Raw genomic sequence first — 7,787 nt, 5'->3', positions numbered from 1 at the left:
TCACCCATTGTATTCTATGCTACTCTCTCCCCACCCCCACCCTCCTGTAGCTTATCTCTCCACGCTTCAGGCTCACTGCCTTTATTCCTGATGAAGGGCTTTTGCCCGTAACGTCGATTTCAAAGCTTCTTGGATGCTGCCTGAATTGCTGTGCTCTTCCAGCACCACTAATCCAGAATCTGGTTTCCAGCATCTGCAGTCATTTTTTCTACCTGATAGTAGATATGCCATGAATTGAACTGTTGATCAGGTGCATTGAGGATTAGTTCGGCTACAACATTAGAAGAGTGAGCTCACTCACTTTGACAATTATGGTTAGAATGTTAAATTAGTTCCTCAATTACCTGAAAAGCCTTGGAGTTGCTAGTGTTGTCGTAGAGGTGGTGGTGTTGTGGCTATATTTCTGGACTAGTAGTGCAGAATCCCTGGTTAAAATTCTGGGAAAGGGTTCATGACAAAGGTCTTTGGACTCAAAATGTTAACTCTGCTTCTCTCTCTACAGATTCTGTTAGATGTACTGAGTCTCTTCAGCAATTTCTGTTTGTGTTCTGGGGACATGGGTTTGAATCATATCATGGCAAATGGTAGAATTTGAATTCAGTTAAAAATCTGTCATAATAAGAAGCTAGTCTAATGTCAACTGTGTCAGTCATCTGGTTCATTAATGTGCTTTTCTGAAGTAAATTTGCTATCCTGACCTGATTTGGCCTATATATGATGCCAGATGAACAGCCATCACTCTTACCTATCATTTGGATACTGAAGAATGGGCTTTACATCCTGGGCCTAGCCAGTAATGCCCATAAACCAAGAATGAACAAAAAATACTTATTGTTGCTGCTTCCAAAGCATACATTCAGAGGACCTCTTAAGTTCCCTATGGAACTCACTTTCTTTTCCTGCCTATGCAGCAAATTATTCAGTGCATATTTTCTATTCGAATATTCAATTATTTTTAAAGCTTTTATATACACAAGATTTTATATACAGTTAACACCACGTTGAGGTTCTGGATGTAGGTTTGCTCGCTGAGCTGGAAGGTTCGTTTTCAGATGTTTCGTCACCATACTAAGTAACATCATCAGTGAGCCTCCGAATGAAGCACTGGCGACATGGCCCACTTTCTATTTGTGTGTTTAGGTTTCCTTGGGTGGGTAATGTTATTTCCTGTGGTTACATCATTTTCTGCAGTGATGTCATTTCCTGTTCTTTTTCTCATGGGCTGGTAAATGGGATCCAAGTCAATGTGTTTGTTGATAGAGTTCCAGTTGGAATGCCATGCTTCCAGGCATTCTCGTGCATATCTCTGCTTGGCTTGTCCTAGGATGGATGTGTTGTCCCAGTTGAAGTGGTATCCTTCCTCATCTGTATGTAAGGATACTAGTGAGAGTCGTTCATGTCTTTTTGAGGCTAGCTGATGTTCATGTATCCTGGTGGCTAGTTTTCTGCCTGTTTGTCTAATGTAGTGTTTATTACAGATCCTGCAAGGTATTTTGTAAATGGCATTACTTTTTCTTGTTGTCTGTATCGGGTCTTTCAAGTTAATTAGCTGCTGTTTTAGTGTGTTGGTGGGTTTGTGGGCTACCATGATGCCAAGGGGTTTGAGTAATCTGGCAGTCACTTCTACAAATAAAGCTGCATTAGAACATTATTTAAATGGGCCATGACACACTGCAGCACAAAGGAACTACGTAGAGCAGAGGAAAATTACCTATACAGTGTATTCAAAAAGAATGGGTACCCAATGAACACAGTCGACCGATTTCTCAGCAACAAAATCAATCAAGCAGGAAAAACATGTCCAGAAACCCTAGCCACTCTCCCCTACATCAAAGACAACTCAGAAATGACAGGCAGAAAACTAGCCACCAGGATACATGAACATCAACTAGCCACAAAAATATCCTTACATACAAATGAGGAAGGACACCACTTTGACTGGGACAACACATCCATTCTAGAACAAGTCAAACAGAGGCATGTGCAAGACTTTCTTGAAGCACATCAAAAACACATTGACTTGGATCCCATTTACCACCCCTTGAGAAAAAGAACAGGAAATGACATCACCACCGGAAATGGCGTTACCACAGGAAATAGCATCACCCACTCAAGGAACTCTAAGGTGGAAAAGCAGTGGGTAGACCACCTGAGAAATGTTGTGTCCCCTCTCACCAGCAATTTTCCCAGTGGGGAACTATAAATCTTTGTCGAAAGAATGTAGATGAAGAATGCAGTTGATGACTTCAAAGCGAAAAACTAACTAGTATCTGAAGGATGGCGAAACACGATGGTAATTCAGTCAATGCTTCTCTCCTCCCGTCAACAAGTTATACTTCCCCAGGGTATTTTTCCAGCATTCTCAAAGATCCATCCCACCCTGGCAATGCTTTTCTACAACCTCTACCATCGGGGAGAAGGCACAGAAGCCTGAACACACGGATCAGCTGGTTTTGAAACAGTTTCTACCCCATTGTTGTTAGAATACTGAATGGACTCGCAAACTCTTAACATTCACCTGTACCTGTGTTTTAGTTTGTGCCACTGTTTACCTATTATTTACTATCTATGCTATTTAACTATGTTATCTGCCTGTATTGCTTGCAAGACAAAGCTTTTCACTGTGCCTCGGTACACGTGACAATAAATTCAGTTCAATTCAATTCAATATCTTGCACTCATTAGGATAAACAAGAGAATATAAAATTTCAAAGGCAGCAATAATTTATGTGGTAAGAGGAAAGGGTGCTGATTGGTTGCCAAGTTGGTTCTGACTGAGGTATTACCATGGAGAATATAGCCAGGAACTATCATCCCTGATTCTTGTTTAATTTTAAAAAAGACCGAATGGTTGAAAGTGCATCTTTTTCCTGCAGAGAACGTGTCCCTGTACATGAATATACATAACGTCTAGTTAGCATAAGTGAGAACATTGAGAACCTGACTGATAATCTTCAATTGTTGTTACTGTAATTCCTAGCACATTCTGAATTATTTCGCATTTGCTGTCTGATTGCAGAATCACATCTAATGTGAGACATTATATTCTGAGTTTTGCAGTCAGGGGTTGATTCAGTATTATATCCAGTGTTAACAGCCAAAAGATGTCCTGTTTGATACAATCTGCTTCTCAGTGAGAAGTACAGTCAAGGTACCGAGTACTAGCACTGAAATACTATACCATGATACTTGTTTGCATGGTAGGAGACTGTCTGTTTGGCTTGATGGGAACATACCACTGAGAATACCACTCCTTTTGCACTGCATAGTAGCAAAGTGAAAAAGTTAACTTCACCAGTGGCAAGGCTTGGACCTGAGTAGACTTGTCAACCATCAACATTCTTTTGTTATGTGGTATGAATTGTTGCTCTCACTGAAATTTGCCATTCTTGCGTTAATCCTGGTGAGTGCCAGATATAAAGCATTGACACCCTACCTCTTTTCAGCTACGTTTAGCATTTTCATTTTGAACAGAAATCAGAAGATTTCAAAAGAACACCTGGATCATTGCTTCCAAGATTTAGGTATCATTTAACTGTTTCATTACTATTTCTTTCATTTCTAGTGTGCACTTTACAAATGTTTCTGTTCAAGATGTATTGCATTTTCTTTTACTGGATGGCAGATCATAGGAGATATACAATTCCAGTGTGCATAATGTTGTCGTAGCAACATTGAAAATGAAAAGTTACTCGGTTTCTATGGTTTCATTATCTTCTCACAAATGGTTTGTTCAGACTTCTGAATGTGAAGCTCTTCTATTTTTGGAATTTGAGCTCTGCCTTACCATCGTTCTGTATTTTTGAGCATTAAGACAGTTCAATAAAGAAGCTGAAAAGTCCTTCTTCAGGCTTATGCCCGAAATGTCGATTCTCCTGTTCCCTGGATGCTGCCTGACCTGCTGCGCTTTTCCAGCAACACATTTTCAGCTCTGATCTCCAGCGTCTGCAGACCTCACTTTCAGTTCAATAAAGAAGCTCACTTTGAAGTTACTGCACAAGGTGCAGAAATACGTTATTTTATCTGAAGGATAAGAAGAGTAATGGGGGACATGGCACAATGGCAATGTCACTGGACTAGTCAGCCAGAGGCCTAGTCTAATACTTTGAGGGCACAATGTTCAAATCCCACCATGGCAGCTGGTGTAATTAAAATTCCAGTAACACGGTGGCACAGTGGTTAGCACTGCTGCCTCACAGCGCCAGAAACCTGGGTTCAATTCCTGCCTCAGGCGACTGTGTGGAGTTTGCACATTCTCCCCGTGTCTGCGTGGGTTTCCTTTGGGTGCTTCGGTTTCATCCCACAGTCCAAAAATGTGCAGGTTAGGTGAATTGGCCATGCTAAGTTGCTCGTAGTGTTAGGTGAGGGGGTAAATATAGGGGAATGGGTCTGGGTGGATTGTGCTTCGGCGGGTTGGTGTGGACTTGTTGGGCCGAAGGGCCTATTTCCACACCGTAAGTAATCTAAAAAAAGAGTAATTGAATTGTCAATGGAAACATGTCTGAAAAGAATGATGTCACAGCACGACAAATGTGCTGGGCCTTGGTACAGCCAGTTGAACACATTTGTTGGTGCCACTGCAGATACAATTTATTTTGCAAACCTGAATGAATCTTACATGCCCTTCACATCAATACTGATTTTTTGCGCATTGCGTGTCAGAGGCTGAGGGTGACTTTATAGAAATTTATAAAATCATGAGACCCATTGACAGGATGAATAGTCAAGGTCTTTTCTCAGGGTAGCTGAGTCAAAAACTAGAGGGCATTGATTTAAGATGAGGACAGAAAAATTTAAAAGGGATCTAAGGGGCAATTCTTTTCAAGTAGAGGGTGGTGCGTGTATGGAATGAGCTGCCAAAGGAAGTAGTGGAGGCTGGTACAATTGCGACATTTAAGAGAGATCTGGATAGGTATATGAATAGGAAGGGTTGAGGGGGATATGGGCCAAATGCTGGCAAATGGGATTAGGTTAATTTCGGATATCTGGTCAGCATGGACGTGTTGGACCGAAGGGTCTGTTTTCGTGCTGTACATCTCTGTGACTTTATGTTACAGTGAAATGAAAATAAAAAATAGTGCTGCTGCATTTTATGGTAAGGGGAGCTCATTTTCTTCAATCTGCTAGGGTGGGGGGGCGGGGTGCCTAGCTGGTTGTCTTGACATATTTTCCTCAAACGAGCGATGTTGAAGACGCAGGACATAGGGAGCAAAAGGCAGAATGATGACACAAGGGCCATTGTTAGAAGGGGAGGATAGTTGCTGATGATTCTGGAGTTCTATTTTATAAAACAAAAGCCTTCAGTTATTCCAAACTGATATGGGCGAACTGACCGCAAAATGGCTGTTTCTCTCTGGTCAACAGTAACCTGACACTTGTTACTCCTGCTCTGCTGGGAAGTTGGAATGAGTCATAGAGCAGTGGCTCAACAGCAAATGTTATGTTCTTCAATTTGACACAAACATACCAATCATATGACAAGGAGTGGTAAAATAATAATGTGGATTCTTTATTAGAAGATAAGTCAAAATACACGTTTACTGGAAGGCTACATACAAATGTCTGACCTGTACCCCTGCTACTGTGGATGGAATTCAGAGTCATGGGACTAGTCCATCATACCCTCTCTTGGTCATAGTGACTGACAGCAGTTTATTTATGCTCCCTTAATGGTACATGTACCTCATACAACAACATCAAATTTTGTACGAAATTTAAGATTTACTCTCTATGGCCTTCCAATTGAGTATTCAAAAGTTTGAGGCTGTTTTGTGACTTTTTGCAGAATTTGCAAGATTGTAGCAAGAATCATTCTATGGTTCTACCACTCTTGGTTGGTACAGTGGCTCAGTGGTTAGCACTGCTGCCTCACAGTGCCAGGGATCTGGGCTTAATTCCAGCCTTGGGTAACTTGAGTTAGCAAGTTCTCCCTATGACTGTATGGGTTTGCTCTGGTATCTTCCCACAGTCCAAGGATGTGTAGGCGAGGTTGATTTGCCATAACTAAAACTGCCGTATATGGACGTATAGACTAGGAATCTAGCCATCATAAATGTGGAGTTATGGGAATACAGTAGGGGTCTGGAGTGGATACTCTTTAGAGTGTCGGTGTAGACTTAATGGGCCAAATGACCTCTTTCTGCACTTCAGGGATTCTATGATTCTACTTGGGCCCTTCACAGCTTCCCTCAGTTGTAGTACCTTTAGTGGCCACAGTCTCAAGTCGGTTATACATTGTAGCTCGATTGCAATGGTGGTGCTGCTGAGTTCTATTTCTGTCTCTCCAAGGCTTACTGAAGCGTCGCCCACAATGCAGCAAATTAACTTGTGAAAAATAACTGCTTTAAAAAATGAAGGTGTGAAATAAAAATGCTCGTTTTCAGCCTTCCTTTAATGGTTAAAAGTTATTGGGAGCTGTAACTGGATAGCTGCCTCTTCCCCAGCCCATCCTGGAGGAGTTTAAGTGACAGGAGGCAGCAGTAATATATTCTCTCTCTGTGGAGTTTTGCTTGGAGCTAGACACTCCCCAGTCAGTCGTTAATCAATTAAACCTGTTGGACTAGAACCTGGTGTCATGTGACTTCTGACTTTGTCGTCCCCAGTCCAATGCAAGTGCCTCCACATCATGGAAACATATGAAGCAACGATCTGTAAGAATTTTCAATATATGAATATGTTTAAGGAATTGATCATAACTCTTATGGAAAATGATACATAGAGATTCACGTGAATAGATTTATGCTTTAGGCATATTTCATGCAAAAAATTCTGCACATCAGTCAAGGCTTTATTTTCTTCAAATTTATTATTTCAAATCCCTTCCCTTGGCCCATGATGGATTAACCTCTTCCACAGATAAACAATGAGCAGATGGCCTCCATGGAATAGTAAGTTTCCAATTTGAATGGGGAACAGATGTTATCAGTTGCCATTAATACTCAGAACCAAGTGAGAATGGCAAGCTAGAAAATAGCTGAAAGCAGTCATTTTGGAAGAAAGGTGAAATCAGATTCAAAGTGAGTGCTATGCAAGTAAGTCCAGTCAATTCAAAAGATTGGTTTTAGCCCACAGTAATTACTGATTATCATAATTTAAGTGTGTTTGGAGCCATGATGGATCATGGAAGATAATCATAGTCCAGTGGACAACATACCCACAAGGAATAAGGAGATCATAGAGGTATGTTGAAACTTTATTGCTGGAACAGCACAGCAGGTCAGGGAGCATCCAGGGAACAGGAGATTCGACGTTTCAGGCACAGGCCCTTCTTCAGGAATGGGGAACAGATGTTATCAGTTGCCATTAATACTCAGAACCAAGTGAGAATGGCAAGCTAGAAAATAGCTGAAAGCAGTCATTTTGGAAGAAAGGTGAAATCAGATTCAAAGTGAGTGCTATGCAAGTAAGTCCAGTCAATTCAAAAGATTGGTTTTAGCCCACAGTCCTGAAGAAGGGCCTGTGCCCGAAACGTCGAATCTCCTGTTCCCTGGATGCTGCCTGACCTGCTGTGCTGTTCCAGCAATAAAGTTTCAACTTTGATCTCCAGCATCTGCAGACCTCACTTTCTCCTCGATCATAGAGGTACATAATGCACAGAGATAGACAGGGTGTCAAACAAATTCTTCCTGGTTCATCATTCTAGGTTCTGAGTAGCAAGATCCATCTCCCATAGAAACCAAAAGGGAAATCATTGTCTGAAGATAAAGCAAAATACAGAAGGGGATAGAAAGGAACACATTGTACTAGTTACGGCCAATAACACAGGCACCAGCTCAGAAACTGGCAAT

The sequence above is a fragment of the Chiloscyllium plagiosum genome, chromosome 3, assembly GCF_004010195.1.
Source record: "Chiloscyllium plagiosum isolate BGI_BamShark_2017 chromosome 3, ASM401019v2, whole genome shotgun sequence".
NCBI classification, from domain to species: domain Eukaryota; kingdom Metazoa; phylum Chordata; class Chondrichthyes; order Orectolobiformes; family Hemiscylliidae; genus Chiloscyllium; species Chiloscyllium plagiosum.
The sequence above is the reverse complement of the archived record's forward strand: the minus strand, read 5'-3'. Positions refer to the sequence as shown.